This window comes from Bactrocera oleae, chromosome 6 (genome assembly GCF_042242935.1).
Source record: "Bactrocera oleae isolate idBacOlea1 chromosome 6, idBacOlea1, whole genome shotgun sequence".
NCBI lineage: Eukaryota > Metazoa > Arthropoda > Insecta > Diptera > Tephritidae > Bactrocera > Bactrocera oleae.
In genome coordinates, this window is record NC_091540.1 from 29,109,848 (window position 1) to 29,131,807 (window position 21,960).

At 34.4% G+C, this 21,960-nt stretch overlaps 1 long non-coding RNA gene across 1 annotated transcript in view; it reads left to right on the forward strand.

Annotated features, from left to right (window-relative positions):
* Positions 1-245: 245 nt before the first annotated feature.
* The window catches only part of LOC138857802 (uncharacterized), a 30,417-nt gene continuing 8,702 nt past the window's right edge, over positions 246-21,960 (forward strand). The window contains exons 1-3 of the long non-coding RNA XR_011396996.1: positions 246-1,492; positions 5,476-6,693; positions 10,677-11,894. This is a non-coding gene — a long non-coding RNA (uncharacterized lncRNA). The remainder of the gene's footprint in view (positions 1,493-5,475; positions 6,694-10,676; positions 11,895-21,960) is intronic.

Consider the following 21,960-nt stretch of genomic DNA (forward strand, 5'->3'; position numbering starts at 1 on the left):
CAAAGGAGCACCCATTTTTTCAATGTCTGAGCCAGGCGTGGAGTCGCTATCCTATAAGCCGATAATAAAGAAATAATGAATAACCGCCAATTAAAATAACATATATATAAGTATCACATAATAATAAGTCAAGCCAGAAAATTCATATTAAGGGTATATCCATATTACCCCCTCACGTACAATAAAGTTGCTTATCTTATCTAAGCACTAGTACCAACATAAAAATACAAATTTTGATATAAAACCAAAATCTTCTTTTATGTTTTATCTACAGATAAATATGGCTATACCACTACTGCATTCACATGCATACCGCGCCCTCGAGTACTCCAACAGCAGTACCCCGTGATACCTGGTACATTTACAGCATATATGTACTACTAAATGAGTATAAACTTCCTCCTCCAAATATACCGCTCCACCTGGGAAACTAATGGCACGCCCCAATATAAACCATCATATACACCACAAGTGGGAACAAATCTGAGAACACTCACAGGATCTCACCACAAACGACAACACCGCCACACTCAACCATTAAGAAAACCACGTACGATGACATCTGACTTCACCAATTATACAAAAGGAACTGGATCATCATTCGCTAAAACAATTCGTTTCGTCAACACGCCTGAGCGCAATGCCAACATTCGTTCTGCAAACATTAATTACAAAAAGTAATTCAGCAATTGTCAAGTTATGCAAACGTTTACGAAAAGAATTTACAAATAATTTTGCTTTAAATTTTTCGCGAAATATAATTTCTCAAAAGTTTTCATAAACTTACGAAAAGACTTAACAAATAATTTTGCTATCGATTTTTCTGAGAAATATAATTTCTCAAAAGTCTTCATAAACGAATACAACAGCTCTACATGTACTGACAATGCCACTTTTAGAACTAAGTAAAATAGAATATAAGACGAAGGAAAATTGTAATTTCGGTCAGTTTGATTTGGATAATAATAAAGTGCGGTCGTACTGACCAAAAATAAACTAGTGTGTTTTTTTTTACTTCCGTCACAATGGAAGGTATTGATTGGCGCCCGAGCAAAATTTAAAAACCGGGAGTTATTTTTTAACAAAAAGCCCTCAAGCAGTGCTGTTACAAAGGACTAAATACTTAGCTTATCGCGTGAAACGTCCTCAATTAGTACGGTGCGTAGCTGAAGTTAAAAAACCGGAAACATATCGCGTATGGTATACGGCATATTGATAATGTGCGAGAATGTATCCATAAACTTGTGAAATCGCAAGGAACCCAAAATACTCCAAATCATAACTTTTATAAAAAGTCACAACAAGAATAAAAGTGAGACATTAGTTTTGAATACAAAGCCCAACTGAAAACTGCGGAAATTAACAAAACGCTGAAGTGAAAGCAAAATCCAAAAAGTCCCAAGTGACAGTGTGATAGATAAACGGTGCCCAAGTAGCAGTAACAACTATCCAACAAACTTTAAACAACGAGGGAATCCATAATTGAACCTAGGTAAATTATAAATAAAAATTATTTTAATTTATGTAAAAAAACAACTTTTAAATAGTTGAAATACCCGTGAATATATTTAAAACTATTATTTAATAAAAATTATTATAAATGTATGAAAAATATATGTTAAGCTTCAGAAATTAGAAAAAAAGAGTGCTTAAAAATGTCATATGTCCTAAACCATACACCACCTAATGCACATCGAACTATACACCCTAATATTAAACATAGCGACAGAAATATTTACACGACAAGGACCACAAATAGTACAGGCAACACTCAATCCTAATGCAGGATCGAATATAATTTTCTACCAAGTAATAGAAGAACAATTTAGAAATGATCTGGGAGATCTTGACAAGATTTCCGACATAGTAAAATGTCTTCGCGAATTCTTAGGAAGTCAAGGTGAATATAATTCATAGAGAAAGAGTGTACAACGTATCCTACAAATATATGAACACACAAAAGGCACACCCAAATATTATGGTATTTTAAATACCATTAGAAATAAAATAGTGAGAGAAGCAAATATTGCTTTGAAATCTTACAACACTCTACCGGATTGATATTGGAAATAGCCAGTACATTTTTCTGTACTTAAGTTTTAATTCTTCTCGTTTTTTTTTGACATGTGATTTCCACCTAAGTTTAGTATCAAGGGTCATACCAAGATATTTTGCTGTATTCTCATACGGAACTATTTTTTGGTTCATAAATATTGGTTTGTGCTGTATACGTTTATTGATGAAATCGATATGCACTGATTTGGTTTCATTTAGCTTAATGCGCCAAGTAGTTGTCCAGCGTTGTACTTCTGCAATGGCTTTTTGTAATTTTTCTGTTGACTCAATATTATTGTCGCCAACGGCTAAAATTGCAGTATCATCAGCAAATGTAGCAACAATATTTTCGTTAAATGTTGGTAGGTCACTAGTATATAAGAGATAAAGAACTGGTCCCAATACACTACCTTGCGGAACTCCCGCTTGGATTTTTTTTAGGACAGAAAAAGCGTCCTCTTGTTTGATTCTGAAATAGCGTTCTGATATATATGATTTCAGAATTTTCGAGAATTGTGTTGGAAGTAACATTTTAAGTTTATAGTTCAATCCTGCATGCCAAACTTTATCGAAAGCTTGTGCTACTCAAGGAATATTGCTGAGCACACTTTTTTTTCTTCTAATGTTTTTATACTCTCGCAACCTGTTGCTACAGAGTATAATAGTTTTGTTCACCTAACGGTTGTTTGTATCACCTAAAACTAATCGAGTTAGATATAGGGTTATATATATATAAATGATCAGGATGAAGAGACGAGTTGAAATCCGGGTGACTGTCTGTCCGTCCGTCCGTGAAAGTCTAACTTGAGTAAAAATTGAGATATCTTTATGAAACTTGGTAGACATGTTTCTTGGTACTAATTACCATTAATCAAAAACAAATAACTTGCCATAACTAAGCTCCGCAATAAGATACAAGACTGTTATTTGGTACACAGGATCACATTAGGGAGGGGCATCTGCAGTTAAAACTTTTTTTTAAAAAGTGGGCGTGGTCCCGCCTCTAATAGGTTTAATGTGCATATCTCCTAAACCGCTAATGCTATAATAACAAAATTCACTAGAAGCAAATGTTTTTAGCACTTCTATTGACGGTGTGAAAATAGTTGAAATCGGGTGGCAACTCCGCCCACTCCCCATATAACGGTACTGTTAAAAACTACTAAAAGCGCGATAAATCAAGCACTAAACACGCCAGAGACATTAAATTTTATCTCTGAGATGGTATAAATTGGCTTTATAGGAACCGCGTTCAAAATTAGTCAGTGGGCGTGGCACAGGTGAAAACCCATATCTTGAGATCTGCTCAACCGATTTGAACCAAATTCGGTGCATAACGTTCTTTTCATGTTTCTATGTCATAGTGCGAAAATGGGCGAAATCGGACTACAACCACGCTTACTTCCCATGTAACACCATTTTTAATTCCATCTGATTCTTTCACTTTCCACTATGCAAATCAAGTAACAATGAATGATTGGGTATCATAATAACTTCAGCCACTTTCCATAATGACAGTACATATTGTAGTCTGAATGATGCATTAATCAGATTGGTTATTTTAAGTAATGCTTTCCTTGGTAGTTCTCTAAGTATCTGGCCGGTAATCAGGTCGAAACCAGGAGCTTTTTTAGGGTTCATGGTATTTTTAATTTCTTTTTTGATTTCAGCTAGAGTGACCCGTGGTATTTCCATACTTTCTTGTGCAATAATGTTTGGTAACAGTGTAGTGTCATCCATCGTGTTGGGTTGAAAAATCGTTTCAAGGTGTTCAGCAAATCTGGATGCTTTCTCATAGTTATTTCTAGCCCAGCTACCATCAATGTTTTTAATTGGAGGGGTTTGCATAATTGGTCTTTTCAGTCTTTTGGTAGACTTCCAAAGTGAATATTCAGTACTTGAGTCATTTGTAAGTTCACATAGAAACGCACTCATGGTATCGTTCTTAAATTGTTTAATTTCGTTTCTCAATTGAGACGTTAAGTTATTCAGTCTAGTTTTATCTAGTGGGACTCTGGATTGTTGCCATTTTTTCCTCACTTTTCTTTTTTCAAAAATTAGTTCCAATATTTCTTTAGGATAATTGTTACCTTTTGGTCTTAAACAAACTTCAGATGTATTTTGCCACGCTGAATACTGGATATCATTGGTCAGTTTTTTTACATCCAGATCTAACTGTTCTTCAGATTGTAATGGAACTGCTAATTCAATTCTTTGGTCAAGTAAAATTCTAAAGCTTTCCCAATCAGTCCATTTGTTAGTCAGATATGGGTTAGCTGGCTTCATTATAACGTTTTCACTTCAAGTTAGAACAATCGGCGAATGATCTGAATTTAAATCGAGAAGATCTTCTATTTTTATGTAATTGCTTGAAACATCTTTTATCAATAAGATCAGAAACCTTGTTTGGGTCAGTAGGCCAGTATGTAGGTTTGCCCGTTGCCCGATAAGGTTTCACACCCATATATTTGAACCGCTTTTAATAACTCCCTTCCTTTAGTTGTGATGAGCCTCGATCCCCAGTGCGTGTGTTTAGCATTAAAATCACCACCAATGATGAATCGTTTTCCTATGTTTTTGAAGAACTCTTCATATCTATCACACTTAATATTGTGTTTCGGGGGGCTGTACAAGCTAACTACCGTAATGTTACCATTCTTTGTTTTAATGTTTATTGCCGTTGCTTGTATATCTTCCGCTTCCAGTTTCATTTGCTCATTATGGTTGAGATTTTCATTGATTATTACCGCACTTCCTCCCCTTGCTGCCATATAACAAAATTATTCTAAGAAAGTCGAAAAAAATCGACACCTCTCTTACAATAGTGCCTCATAGTTGTCAAAACTTTTATAATTATAAAATAATTCAAAATCAAGTTAGGGGACCACCATACTCCCAATGTGATACAGTGACGCACCTAGACTTACAAATAGCAAAGGTGGCACTTATCGCATCTATCTAAGCGCTGCTAATATGGGTGGTTGATTTATGGGAATCAGCTATAAAAAGCTTCAAATCCTAAAGTAGATAGATATTACAAATATAAATATAATATATCGAATTTACCACATTACTTCCGTTAGAAAAAACCATTCTCAATTCACGGCTAATCACTGTACTCTCCCAAGATCCCTCTTCAAAGGTTTCAAAGGAGCACCCATTTTTTCAATGTCTGAGCCAGGCGTGGAGTCGCTATCCTATAAGCCGATAATAAAGAAATAATGAATAACCGCCAATTAAAATAACATATATATAAGTATCACATAATAATAAGTCAAGCCAGAAAATTCATATTAAGGGTATATCCATATTACCCCCTCACGTACAATAAAGTTGCTTATCTTATCTAAGCACTAGTACCAACATAAAAATACAAATTTTGATATAAAACCAAAATCTTCTTTTATGTTTTATCTACAGATAAATATGGCTATACCACTACTGCATTCACATGCATACCGCGCCCTCGAGTACTCCAACAGCAGTACCCCGTGATACCTGGTACATTTACAGCATATATGTACTACTAAATGAGTATAAACTTCCTCCTCCAAATATACCGCTCCACCTGGGAAACTAATGGCACGCCCCAATATAAACCATCATATACACCACAAGTGGGAACAAATCTGAGAACACTCACAGGATCTCACCACAAACGACAACACCGCCACACTCAACCATTAAGAAAACCACGTACGATGACATCTGACTTCACCAATTATACAAAAGGAACTGGATCATCATTCGCTAAAACAATTCGTTTCGTCAACAGGCCTGAGCGCAATGCCAACATTCGTTCTGCAAACATTAATTACAAAAAGTAATTCAGCAATTGTCAAGTTATGCAAACGTTTACGAAAAGAATTTACAAATAATTTTGCTTTAAATTTTTCGCGAAATATAATTTCTCAAAAGTTTTCATAAACTTACGAAAAGACTTAACAAATAATTTTGCTATCGATTTTTCTGAGAAATATAATTTCTCAAAAGTCTTCATAAACGAATACAACAGCTCTACATGTACTGACAATGCCACTTTTAGAACTAAGTAAAATAGAATATAAGACGAAGGAAAATTGTAATTTCGGTCAGTTTGATTTGGATAATAATAAAGTGCGGTCGTACTGACCAAAAATAAACTAGTGTGTTTTTTTTTACTTCCGTCACAATGGAAGGTATTGATTGGCGCCCGAGCAAAATTTAAAAACCGGGAGTTATTTTTTAACAAAAAGCCCTCAAGCAGTGCTGTTACAAAGGACTAAATACTTAGCTTATCGCGTGAAACGTCCTCAATTAGTACGGTGCGTAGCTGAAGTTAAAAAACCGGAAACATATCGCGTATGGTATACGGCATATTGATAATGTGCGAGAATGTATCCATAAACTTGTGAAATCGCAAGGAACCCAAAATACTCCAAATCATAACTTTTATAAAAAGTCACAACAAGAATAAAAGTGAGACATTAGTTTTGAATACAAAGCCCAACTGAAAACTGCGGAAATTAACAAAACGCTGAAGTGAAAGCAAAATCCAAAAAGTCCCAAGTGACAGTGTGATAGATAAACGGTGCCCAAGTAGCAGTAACAACTATCCAACAAACTTTAAACAACGAGGGAATCCATAATTGAACCTAGGTAAATTATAAATAAAAATTATTTTAATTTATGTAAAAAAACAACTTTTAAATAGTTGAAATACCCGTGAATATATTTAAAACTATTATTTAATAAAAATTATTATAAATGTATGAAAAATATATGTTAAGCTTCAGAAATTAGAAAAAAAGAGTGCTTAAAAATGTCATATGTCCTAAAAAATACACCACCTAATGCACATCGAACTATACACCCTAATATTAAACATAGCGACAGAAATATTTACACGACAAGGACCACAAATAGTACAGGCAACACTCAATCCTAATGCAGGACCGAATATAATTTTCTACCAAGTAATAGAAGAACAATTTAGAAATGATCTGGGAGATCTTGACAAGATTTCCGACATAGTAAAATGTCTTCGCGAATTCTTAGGAAGTCAAGGTGAATATAATTCATAGAGAAAGAGTGTACAACGTATCCTACAAATATATGAACACACAAAAGGCACACCCAAATATTATGGTATTTTAAATACCATTAGAAATAAAATAGTGAGAGAAGCAAATATTGCTTTGAAATCTTACAACACTCTACCGGATTGATATTGGAAATAGCCAGTACATTTTTCTGTACTTAAGTTTTAATTCTTCTCGTTTTTTTTTGACATGTGATTTCCACCTAAGTTTAGTATCAAGGGTCATACCAAGATATTTTGCTGTATTCTCATACGGAACTATTTTTTGGTTCATAAATATTGGTTTGTGCTGTATACGTTTATTGATGAAATCGATATGCACTGATTTGGTTTCATTTAGCTTAATGCGCCAAGTAGTTGTCCAGCGTTGTACTTCTGCAATGGCTTTTTGTAATTTTTCTGTTGACTCAATATTATTGTCGCCAACGGCTAAAATTGCAGTATCATCAGCAAATGTAGCAACAATATTTTCGTTAAATGTTGGTAGGTCACTAGTATATAAGAGATAAAGAACTGGTCCCAATACACTACCTTGCGGAACTCCCGCTTGGATTTTTTTTAGGACAGAAAAAGCGTCCTCTTGTTTGATTCTGAAATAGCGTTCTGATATATATGATTTCAGAATTTTCGAGAATTGTGTTGGAAGTAACATTTTAAGTTTATAGTTCAATCCTGCATGCCAAACTTTATCGAAAGCTTGTGCTACTCAAGAAATATTGCTGAGCACACTTTTTTTTCTTCTAATGTTTTTATACTCTCGCAACCTGTTGCTACAGAGTATAATAGTTTTGTTCACCTAACGGTTGTTTGTATCACCTAAAACTAATCGAGTTAGATATAGGGTTATATATATATAAATGATCAGGATGAAGAGACGAGTTGAAATCCGGGTGACTGTCTGTCCGTCCGTCCGTGAAAGTCTAACTTGAGTAAAAATTGAGATATCTTTATGAAACTTGGTAGACATGTTTCTTGGTACTAATTACCATTAATCAAAAACAAATAACTTGCCATAACTAAGCTCCGCAATAAGATACAAGACTGTTATTTGGTACACAGGATCACATTAGGGAGGGGCATCTGCAGTTAAAACTTTTTTTTTAAAAGTGGGCGTGGTCCCGCCTCTAATAGGTTTAATGTGCATATCTCCTAAACCGCTAATGCTATAATAACAAAATTCACTAGAAGCAAATGTTTTTAGCACTTCTATTGACGGTGTGAAAATAGTTGAAATCGGGTGGCAACTCCGCCCACTCCCCATATAACGGTACTGTTAAAAACTACTAAAAGCGCGATAAATCAAGCACTAAACACGCCAGAGACATTAAATTTTATCTCTGAGATGGTATAAATTGGCTTTATAGGAACCGCGTTCAAAATTAGTCAGTGGGCGTGGCACAGGTGAAAACCCATATCTTGAGATCTGCTCAACCGATTTGAACCAAATTCGGTGCATAACGTTCTTTTCATGTTTCTATGTCATAGTGCGAAAATGGGCGAAATCGGACTACAACCACGCTTACTTCCCATGTAACACCATTTTTAATTCCATCTGATTCTTTCACTTTCCACTATGCAAATCAAGTAACAATGAATGATTGGGTATCATAATAACTTCAGCCACTTTCCATAATGACAGTACATATTGTAGTCTGAATGATGCATTAATCAGATTGGTTATTTTAAGTAATGCTTTCCTTGGTAGTTCTCTAAGTATCTGGCCGGTAATCAGGTCGAAACCAGGAGCTTTTTTAGGGTTCATGGTATTTTTAATTTCTTTTTTGATTTCAGCTAGAGTGACCCGTGGTATTTCCATACTTTCTTGTGCAATAATGTTTGGTAACAGTGTAGTGTCATCCATCGTGTTGGGTTGAAAAATCGTTTCAAGGTGTTCAGCAAATCTGGATGCTTTCTCATAGTTATTTCTAGCCCAGCTACCATCAATGTTTTTAATTGGAGGGGTTTGCATAATTGGTCTTTTCAGTCTTTTGGTAGACTTCCAAAGTGAATATTCAGTACTTGAGTCATTTGTAAGTTCACATAGAAACGCACTCATGGTATCGTTCTTAAATTGTTTAATTTCGTTTCTCAATTGAGACGTTAAGTTATTCAGTCTAGTTTTATCTAGTGGGACTCTGGATTGTTGCCATTTTTTCCTCACTTTTCTTTTTTCAAAAATTAGTTCCAATATTTCTTTAGGATAATTGTTACCTTTTGGTCTTAAACAAACTTCAGATGTATTTTGCCACGCTGAATACTGGATATCATTGGTCAGTTTTTTTACATCCAGATCTAACTGTTCTTCAGATTGTAATGGAACTGCTAATTCAATTCTTTGGTCAAGTAAAATTCTAAAGCTTTCCCAATCAGTCCATTTGTTAGTCAGATATGGGTTAGCTGGCTTCATTATAACGTTTTCACTTCAAGTTAGAACAATCGGCGAATGATCTGAATTTAAATCGAGAAGATCTTCTATTTTTATGTAATTGCTTGAAACATCTTTTATCAATAAGATCAGAAACCTTGTTTGGGTCAGTAGGCCAGTATGTGGGTTTGCCCGTTGCCCGATAAGGTTTCACACCCATATATTTGAACCGCTTTTAATATCTCCCTTCCTTTAGTTGTGATGAGCCTCGATCCCCAGTGCGTGTGTTTAGCATTAAAATCTCCACCAATGATGAATCGTTTTCCTATGTTTTTGAAGAACTCTTCATATCTATCACACTTAATATTGTGTTTCGGGGGGCTGTACAAGCTAACTACCGTAATGTTACCATTCTTTGTTTTAATGTTTATTGCCGTTGCTTGTATATCTTCCGCTTCCAGTTTCATTTGCTCATTATGGTTGAGATTTTCATTGATTATTACCGCACTTCCTCCCCTTGCTGCCATATAACAAAATTATTCTAAGAAAGTCGAAAAAAATCGACACCTCTCTTACAATAGTGCCTCATAGTTGTCAAAACTTTTATAATTATAAAATAATTCAAAATCAAGTTAGGGGACCACCATACTCCCAATGTGATACAGTGACGCACCTAGACTTACAAATAGCAAAGGTGGCACTTATCGCATCTATCTAAGCGCTGCTAATATGGGTGGTTGATTTATGGGAATCAGCTATAAAAAGCTTCAAATCCTAAAGTAGATAGATATTACAAATATAAATATAATATATCGAATTTACCACATTACTTCCGTTAGAAAAAACCATTCTCAATTCACGGCTAATCACTGTACTCTCCCAAGATCCCTCTTCAAAGGTTTCAAAGGAGCACCCATTTTTTCAATGTCTGAGCCAGGCGTGGAGTCGCTATCCTATAAGCCGATAATAAAGAAATAATGAATAACCGCCAATTAAAATAACATATATATAAGTATCACATAATAATAAGTCAAGCCAGAAAATTCATATTAAGGGTATATCCATATTACCCCCTCACGTACAATAAAGTTGCTTATCTTATCTAAGCACTAGTACCAACATAAAAATACAAATTTTGATATAAAACCAAAATCTTCTTTTATGTTTTATCTACAGATAAATATGGCTATACCACTACTGCATTCACATGCATACCGCGCCCTCGAGTACTCCAACAGCAGTACCCCGTGATACCTGGTACATTTACAGCATATATGTACTACTAAATGAGTATAAACTTCCTCCTCCAAATATACCGCTCCACCTGGGAAACTAATGGCACGCCCCAATATAAACCATCATATACACCACAAGTGGGAACAAATCTGAGAACACTCACAGGATCTCACCACAAACGACAACACCGCCACACTCAACCATTAAGAAAACCACGTACGATGACATCTGACTTCACCAATTATACAAAAGGAACTGGATCATCATTCGCTAAAACAATTCGTTTCGTCAACAGGCCTGAGCGCAATGCCAACATTCGTTCTGCAAACATTAATTACAAAAAGTAATTCAGCAATTGTCAAGTTATGCAAACGTTTACGAAAAGAATTTACAAATAATTTTGCTTTAAATTTTTCGCGAAATATAATTTCTCAAAAGTTTTCATAAACTTACGAAAAGACTTAACAAATAATTTTGCTATCGATTTTTCTGAGAAATATAATTTCTCAAAAGTCTTCATAAACGAATACAACAGCTCTACATGTACTGACAATGCCACTTTTAGAACTAAGTAAAATAGAATATAAGACGAAGGAAAATTGTAATTTCGGTCAGTTTGATTTGGATAATAATAAAGTGCGGTCGTACTGACCAAAAATAAACTAGGGTGTTTTTTTTTACTTCCGTCACAATGGAAGGTATTGATTGGCGCCCGAGCAAAATTTAAAAACCGGGAGTTATTTTTTAACAAAAAGCCCTCAAGCAGTGCTGTTACAAAGGACTAAATACTTAGCTTATCGCGTGAAACGTCCTCAATTAGTACGGTGCGTAGCTGAAGTTAAAAAACCGGAAACATATCGCGTATGGTATACGGCATATTGATAATGTGCGAGAATGTATCCATAAACTTGTGAAATCGCAAGGAACCCAAAATACTCCAAATCATAACTTTTATAAAAAGTCACAACAAGAATAAAAGTGAGACATTAGTTTTGAATACAAAGCCCAACTGAAAACTGCGGAAATTAACAAAACGCTGAAGTGAAAGCAAAATCCAAAAAGTCCCAAGTGACAGTGTGATAGATAAACGGTGCCCAAGTAGCAGTAACAACTATCCAACAAACTTTAAACAACGAGGGAATCCATAATTGAACCTAGGTAAATTATAAATAAAAATTATTTTAATTTATGTAAAAAAACAACTTTTAAATAGTTGAAATACCCGTGAATATATTTAAAACTATTATTTAATAAAAATTATTATAAATGTATGAAAAATATATGTTAAGCTTCAGAAATTAGAAAAAAAGAGTGCTTAAAAATGTCATATGTCCTAAAAAATACACCACCTAATGCACATCGAACTATACACCCTAATATTAAACATAGCGACAGAAATATTTACACGACAAGGACCACAAATAGTACAGGCAACACTCAATCCTAATGCAGGACCGAATATAATTTTCTACCAAGTAATAGAAGAACAATTTAGAAATGATCTGGGAGATCTTGACAAGATTTCCGACATAGTAAAATGTCTTCGCGAATTCTTAGGAAGTCAAGGTGAATATAATTCATAGAGAAAGAGTGTACAACATATCCTACAAATATATGAACACACAAAAGGCACACCCAAATATTATGGTATTTTAAATACCATTAGAAATAAAATAGTGAGAGAAGCAAATATTGCTTTGAAATCTTACAACACTCTACCTGATTGGACAGCCATCTCAAAATGTTTATCACTGCATTACGCTGATAAGAGAGATCTAGCGACTCCCGAGTACCAAATGACTTCATTAATATGGGGTAGGTTCTCAGTGCAAGATTTTTCCCAAAAAGTTTATAGACAATTATCATTAATATTGAACAAATTAGGAAGCTTAAATGTATCAAAAGAGTCTGTAAACTTATTGACTCAAACATATAGTTACAGGGCATTAGATACCTTTATCCGCGGTCTAAATGGTGATTTGTCAAAATTCTTAGAAACGAGTCAAAATTCTTTGAAACTTGAAAATTAAACTTATAGAGCAAATTATGCTCTTAACAATAATTCAATAGGAAATTTCCAAAACCAACTACAACGCAACTACTACAACCTCTACGCACCCCACCACTGCCTCCTCGTCCAAAATATTTTATTCTCAACTCACTTACTGTCCCCAAGGGCCTCGCGAGAAATTCTTATTTAATCCTCAACAAAGATACATACCAAACAGACAATACAATTATCAACAACCAGATAACCAATATCTAGAATTTAGCGATATTCATTTTTTAGGATGATAAGCTCTTTGTTACCCTACATAGAATTTACAACGAAGAGCGGCGAAACCCTAAAAATTTTAGTCGACACCGGGTCAACAAAAAACTATATTCAACCACAATTCGTAAGGAAACCTATAGCAAATAAGAATGCTTTTTATGCAAAATCGGTAGCAGGCGATGTAGAAATCAAAGAACACTCCTTTGCTAATTTATTCTATATTAAAGAAAATATTAAGTTTTACATAACGCCATCATTGAAAATATTCAATGGCATTTTAGAGAACGACACGCTAAAGCAGTTCGAAGCTGTCATCCACCCAGGAAATAACTTCTTACAAATTAAAAATGGTAATAAAGTAAAAATTAAACAATTTGCGTCTCATGCCCCCTTAAACTCAATAGAAATGGGACGAACACCTTACATCGTCACAAAAAAAAAAACTAGGTATGTTAGTGGCAAGACACCCGAAACTCTTTTCAGATCCGGATGAAAGACTTACATTTACCACAAAAGTAGTAGGTGAAATCCGTACGAAGTCTGACTCTCCTACTTACACTAGATTTTAGCCCTATCCTATTGCTTTAAAAGCTGAAATTGAAACACAAATTGATAAGTTACTTCATGATGGAATTATTAGGCCTTCACGTTCCCCGTACACCTCTCCCGTATGGATTGTAGGTAAAAAACCTGATTCGGCAGGTAACAAGGGAGTACAGAATGGTAATCGATTATAGGAAATTAAACTCCGTGACAATTTCGGACAGGTATTCAATACCAGAAATAAATCTCGTTACATCGCAGCTGCGGGATAACAAATTTTTTATGGTAATTGATTTAGAAAGTAAGTTTCACCAAATCCCTCTGAAACCGGCAGATTACGAAAAAACATCGTTTTCTGTTTGCAACGGCAAGAACGAATTCACTAGGTTACCTTTCGGACTTAAAAACGCTCCGTCGATTTTTCAACGAGCTCTCGATGACATCCTCCGTTAACATATCGGAAAGAAATGTTACGTTTATATAGATGATATCATTATCTTCAGTAAAAGGGAAGACGAGCACACAAATAATATTTTAAAAAATTTTAAAACTTTGGAGGATGCCAATTTAAAAGTACAACTGGGACCTGAAACACTAAAGGAACTTCGATCTTTTCTAGGATTGTCTGGGTATTACCGAAAATTTGTTAGGGACTATGCAAAATTGGCTAAGCCCTTGACATCACTCTTAAGAGGGGAAGAAGGTAGAATCTCGAAGAAAAAATCTTTCTTTGTTTCAATAAATCTAAACCTAGAAGCTAAAGAAAAAAAGGTGCAGTTCTATCACAGAACAACAAACCTATTTCCTTTATTTCGAGAACTCTGAATAAGGCGGAGAGCACTACGCCGTCAATGAAAAAGAATTTCTTGCCATAATATAGGCACTAAATTAATTTCGAAACTACCTATACGGATCAGCAAACGTAAAAATATACACGGACCACCAACTTCTCAAATATTCTCTAAGCAACAAGAATAATAACAGTAAGATGAATCGGTGGAAGGCCATTCTCGAAGAACACAATTATGAACTCTTATATAAGTCAGGAAGAGCAAATCTCGTTGCTGACGCCCTCTCCAGAATACCACGAGATGTTCAAACACTATCCATGGCAACAAATAGTGCTGAAAGTTCTGCTCATAATCTGATATGTCATGTTGACGCTCCCATAAACGCATTTAAGAACCAAATCTTTCTCAATATAGCCCCCACCCCAGATTATAAGTTCGAAATCGTTTTTCCTACCTACCATAGGCATACAACATCCCAACCTCAATAAATCAATCAAAATTTCGATAATTTGGTGCAAATTTTAAAGAAATCTTTATCCATTGACCCTAAATTGTATAAAAGCTTCCGAACCAACTATAGGAATAATAAAAGAAATATTTCTAGAACATTTCCCAAACTATAAGATTAGATTTCCGAATAAACTAGTAAGAGATATTAAAAGTGAACAAGAGCAAGAAGAAGTTATCTTAAAAGTGCACAAGCGCGCTTACAGAAGCGTATGGAAAATAAATTACAATTCTTATAAAATAACAACTTTCCAGATATGACAAGGAAAATTAAAAATATTATAAAAAATGCGCTTCCAATGAAGCCACAAATCCAAGCCACACCTATTCCTCAGTTTCCAGGACAGATAGTCCACATGGACATATTCTTAGTTGGAAAAGAGCGGGTATTCACAGCAATTGACGAATTCTCCAAGTATGTTATAAAAAATTCATGATAGAAAATGAATTTGGAATAAAAATCTTTCGTACAGCCCCCTACACTAGTTGTTCTAACTGTCAAATAGAACGATTTAATTCCACCTTACAAGAAATCATGCGTTGTTTACAAACAGAAAAAATACATCGATCATATCATGAACTCCTAGACAGATCCGTAAACGAATACAACCTATCTATTCATACAGTTACAGGAAAAAAACCCTTAGAAGCATTTTTTGGCATACGGGTAAGCTCGAATCCCGGACTACTAGCAAAAGACAAAGAAAAGAGAATTAAAAAACTCGTAGAGAACCAGAGATACCACTTACCATAACGAAAACAGGGCACCCCCAAAATAATGTACAGAAGGAGAGGAAATTTTTGTAAAAATAAATAAAAGACTAGGAAACAAACTCGCGGCCAAGTATAAAAAGGAAACAATAGCACAGAATCTTAATACTACAGTTATAACCAAAACAGGAAGAGTAGTTCATAAAAACAATATCAAGCAATCTTGAAAATTAACAATGACACATAATATTACTTTTAAACAATCACATCATGGATATCGGACAAATAATATTTTCTTGCAAGTTAGGAGTTATCCCCACTGACATTTTGACACAGAAAGAACTAAACCTGATCACAGACTTTGACAGCTATAGTAAAATAAAAATTGCAGTGCTTTTTCAAAATAATAACATAATATTAACACTACTTATAGCTCAATTTTCTCCTAATGTATTGTACTATCTAAAATAATATTTGAACCCCTGCCAACTATTCAAAACAAATCTATAGTATAGATTTTAAGGAAGCACACTGTGAACTTGAGAAATTAGAAATCGCTGATGTAAAAGAAGTTGTTCAAGAAATAGTTGTATTTAAAAACTTCAAAGATGTAAATCATAAAACAAAAAGGAAAATTTTTGATATATATAACTCTTTTCATCATAGCATTTGTTTTATTCACATAAACGGAAATGGTACATAGTATCAAAACCACAAATAACTACAAATACTGTCTCAAGTGAGAAAAACGGACCATTTCTACAAATTTCAACAGCAAATTAAATTAACTATAAAAACGATTGAGAACAATCGACTTAAGAGGGGAAGAGTTAATGCAAACATTAATAACAAAATAAATACAAAATGAAATTCAGCAATGGTCAAGTTATGCAAACATTTACGAGTAGACTTTACATATAATTTTGCTTTCAATTTTTCCGCTAAATACAATTTCTCAAAAGTCTTCATAAACTTACGAAAAGACTTTACAAATAATTTTGCTTCCGATTTTTCCGAGAAATATAATTTTTCAAAAGTCTTCATAAACGAGTACAAACAACTCTACAAATGCTGACAATGTCACTTTTAGAACTAAGTAAAATAGAATATAAGACAAAGGAAAATTGTACAAAAAACAAAAATATGTTATACTTGTAGGGAATAGCACATAATTAGTGGTACACACGTATATTCAAAGTTCATATCTGCACGTTCTTCGCAATACCCCTTGTTCTTGTTAAAACACAAGCAAGCAGGATTGCAAACAAAACATTCAATCATATTATATATGCACATAAATACGAACATAATGTGCATGCTTATGTAAAAAGGTTATTAACCTTGTTTTAATGTACACAATTCACAATTAACAGTTTTTGAACTCGTCTCCAAGCTGCATATGACGCATTTGTAGAATCTGATAGTAGACTCCGATCTACCGGAAAATTTCAAATCCTCGGCTTACGCCAAATACGAAAACTGTTTAGACCAGTTTAACGAAACAAAAACAATGATTTTTGACCAATTAAAATTAATCAAAGCAATTGCACCACAGCCGGTATTAGAGTAGACACAGAAATCTTTCATGGTAAATGAAATTAAATAGAAGTTTCTTCAAAAATCAAACTTTCACATCCGAACAGTACAAACAAACGTCATGCGAACTATGTACAGAGTATGTATTATCTACCGAAACAATTTTGTAAAAACAAAAAGACTTTGTACAAACTGCCTGTCAAATGCGCATACACTTAAAAAGTGCGATAGCACATTTATTGCGATAGCAAATAATTGCGTTTACTATGATATGCGACATCATTAAATGCTTCATTACAGCACATTTTCCAGCTCACCCCCAAACAGCGCGAATATGAAAAGAGCGTCTATGTCACAAAATAGGCTACAACTGCCCACAAAACTAGCTGATTTTTAAATCACGGGGATGGGCAAAACAGTAGTCCGAAACTTAAACAAAATCTGCCCCATTACCCTAATTTTCCGCAAAGCGGATAAGAGCATTCAAGCAAAACACATTATTCCAAGCTATCACATAAATAACAAGCATTGGCAAAAGGTTTCACACCTAAATATAGAAGATCCCAACTGCGATCTTATACCACAGGTAATATTCGAAGGTATTAAGAACATTTCAAACACACTTCAGCCACAATATACTATTTGTGGTTGGATCCTAAATAGACTAGTTACGGAAGCAGTTACCACCATGACAACTTCATTCGCCATGCACCGATCGAACCACCAGGATCCACCATACAAGAGGACACAACATACACCACACCGAAAGAAGTACAAGAGAACAACGAGCGACCTCAAAGCTCTCTTTCGCAACGCCATCGAATAGATATACGCGCTATACACGACCCCCGCTTGGCATCCGTAACGGCAAAAGATTTACTAGTTTTATTTTATAAATATAAAATAAATAAAATTGTGAACTTAATTTTTTAAAGAAAACTAAATACAGTCCGGTTCTTTAGTGAAGGCTTTAATGTCTACGGTGAGTGGGAAAAAACTTTAGAGAATATTTTCGAAACAAAAGTTTATTGCATATTTATTGTTTTTCCTCACTACTTTTGAGGATGCAATGTAGACGTGTTATCGATCTTTTTTGGGTGTTCGGTTCCCCAGAAGGCCTTAATTTACCCATATAATATATACAGTTCTAAATACAATAAATCTAACTAGAAAAAAAATACCAAATCTAACTAGAAAAAAATGTATATATAAAATCTGGTACACTTTATGAAGAGAAATTACATTAACAATATAAGTTTAAATAATCAATTTAAACAAAAACCAAAATGAATATATAAAACCTGGTACAATTCATGAACAACAATAATAATAATCCAAACACTGTACTAATTAGTAAATAATATTTACAAAATATTCTATATCATTAACAGCGATATACTTATTAAATGTTAATTTAATCTTTAGGAATTTAAATAATTGAAAAATATTTGAATTTGTAATAAAAACATTCTTAAAGTTATAAATTTTAAAACATAACACGGCAACACACTGTAGCAGATTTGAGGAATTTGGACGTTGTAGCAGAGAATGTAAAGTATAGAGAAGGTCCAACTACGTAGCAGCGTGTGAATTGTCAAAACCTAACAAAATATGATGAGCGTGTTTCACCACAGCTAGCTCGGAGGGAAAAATTTTAACAGTGGCGTCTGAACAGAGCTGAGCATTCAATAAAAATTATGCTCAGAAGTTTGCATTGATATTACAGCCGCATGTTACTCCTTTGACTTACATTTTTATACGCGTATATGCAATCATATTTTTATGATATGAATATCATTATGCCAATTTTTATGAATGCATGCAAAACTGATAAGACTCTAATAAATTATGTAATTTTCAAAATAATATATAGTCAGTTTGGGCATTTATTAATATTATATAGTTTTTACATAATATGCGTTCCTAATAAATATTTTGTATTATAATGGTATATCTGTTATCATATTAATCTTATATAGTCATATGTACATATATCTGAACATACGCATTTGAATGTACACATTCAGAAATTCAAATCATAATTTTATCCCTTATCAATACACTATATGTGCGCGAATTGATTTATATGTCAACATACTTGTATATATGTATGTATATATAACATTGCCGAACAAATAATGCATACACAAACCAACCTAAATACATATGAATATCCGTACACATGTAAATATGTAACCCGCAAAAACTACAAAAATTGTTCTACAAAATCAACAATTGTTACAAGCCAAATAGCCGAAGCCCAAATTTATAGTAAATCACACAACAACAACATTTACATTCATGAAAGCAACCTCGCTTCATCCATTACAACAGACACCCTCTCATCTCCCCGAGCATGCGTTTGCCTACAAGCGTCTTTTCGCGACGATGGCAAAAGCTAAAAATCATAAATTGAACAAATTTCTGATGTTCCCTCTAGAAGGGAAAAGTTGCATCCCCGCAAGCCCACAAAACACAGAAAAAAAGTGACAAAAGTGGCAACAAATCTTTTGTCGATTTAAAATATTTTACAATTCAAAAATATTTTTCCATTACAAAAATCTCCGTCAATATGTATGCATGCTCATACATAAACATTCATATTTACGATAGTTTGTTGGCAAAGCTGTTAGAGCGGCAAGGAAAGCGGTGACACCCGGCGGCCATTCCTTAATTTTTTTTTGGCACAGTTTGGATTTTCTACCAACAACACAATGTTGTGACGCTTTGTCGTCGCGTCAGTCCTTCGACACAGTGACTCTTTGACAAGAAAACAAAAAACGTGAGCTTCGGTCATTGGTTGTCCGTGGCAACGGAGATTTCGCATGAAACATTGAGTGTACCTATTTACATACATACGTTGCATATAGACAAATTAACAATTATAATGGGTACTTTCATATTTGTTCACATGCACACATAATTACAAGATGCGTTCCAAAGTAAAAAGTAAAAAAGTAACAAAGTGTAAACTCTATTGGCGCCATCTATATGTCGACTAGTGCGTTAGAATCTGCTACCCTTTATCGACTTCCAGTAAAAATTTCCTGACATTTCATCTATTGGAAGTGAAGTTATTGCGTTTTACGTGTCAGTATGTTTTTGTCATCAGTGCGAAAACGTGCTTCGAATAAAGAACCAACATCAAATTTTGTTTTAAAATTGCTAAAACTTTCACCGAAACGTTTCAATTGATGAAACAAGTTTATGGCGATTATTGCCTATCCCGTAGTAGAGTGCACGAGTGGTTTCAACGTTTTCAAAGTGGTCGTGAGGACATAAATGAGAAATGAGCCGAAACCCAAAAAATCGAAGACAATGCGTATTTGTTTTTATGCTTCCAAGGGTATTGTCCAAAAAGAATTTGTTCCACCCGGCCAAAACGTTAATGCGGTATTCTACCTTGGAGTTTTCAAGCATTTGGTGCGCCGTATTCGACGTTTTCGGCCCGAATATCGCGAAGATGGAAGTTGGCATTTGTTGCACGATAATGCGCCGTCTCATCGATCACCTGATATGTCACCGTGCGACTTCTACCTATTCGGAAAAATGCATTTGCCGATGAAAGAAAAGCGTTATGCAGACGTGGAGGCCATACCGGGCAACGAGCTAAAACACTCGTTCGATATGCTTTTGGACCGTGCAAAAAGCTGTATTAAAGCAGGAGGAGACTATTTTGAATAAAATTAATTGATTTTTGCCGATAAAACCATTTGTTCTGTATTTTTTTTAAAGTCCTGTTTACTTTGGAACGCACCTTGTATACATATATCTTGGTTTAAGAGTATTTGGAACCGCTTGGTCTTTTTTTATCAGGTTATGTCAAGCAAGAGGTGTACAAAATCAAACCCAGAAATCTGACTGAACTGAAGCAGTCCATTAAATAGATAATTGAGGCAATTAGGTGTCGCATATGCGCGGTTGAGCATGGAAGAATAATTAATTATTTAAATAAAATGAAATTGTAGCACGATTCGTCAGCCACCCTGTATAGGCAGAATATCTTCAAATTATATGCAAAGTCGTTTGCGCATTCTTAACATTGAAATTAGCATTACTTTTTTCAATTAACATTGAAAATGCTCAATTCTGCTATTTTTCAGTCCCCTGATGTTAATTGTGGCCAATAATTTTCTGTGGTGAAACACGCTCATCGTTTTCAGTTCCCCTGCGGAAAGTGAAATAACATTCTGTATAATCTACATTCTCTGGTTGTAGTAGTAAACTATTAGTAGGAAGTGTGACATTTTTGCGTGTGTATTAGTGAATCTTAGGATTGGTTACTTGTAAATTTATACAATGATTTGAAACTTAAAGCGCTTATAAAATATAGTGTTTGCAGATTCATAATAATATCAATTCAAATATTCATATTATATTTCGATCCCAAGAGATTGACTCTTGAGATCCAAAACTAATGATCATCGTTAGCTAATAAGATTTTGTGGATGTTGAAGATATATATTCTTAAACCGAAAGTAAGTGCTTGAAAGGAGTATAAGAAATCAGTAAAAAATATAGGGTGCGTTTGAGCTACGTAATAATTGCAGCAGTACAGCTACTGTGTTGCATATTTGTGGATACTTTGCTGATGATGCAGAACGTGATACTTTGACAAATTTGCAACACTGCTGTCGTGATTGCCATCTCGAACGCACCCTTATTATTAGCATGTTTAGAGTGCGATTAGTCGAAGTCGAATTTGCTCACATAAAATTTTTTCGACACCACCCAATATAACGGTTATGTTAAAAATACTAAAAGTGCGATAACTCACTAAACAAAATCATCAGAAGCATTAAAAGGCACGACCTGTATATGGTACAGAAGGTCCTCATAGGAGTCGGTGTTCAAATTGAAC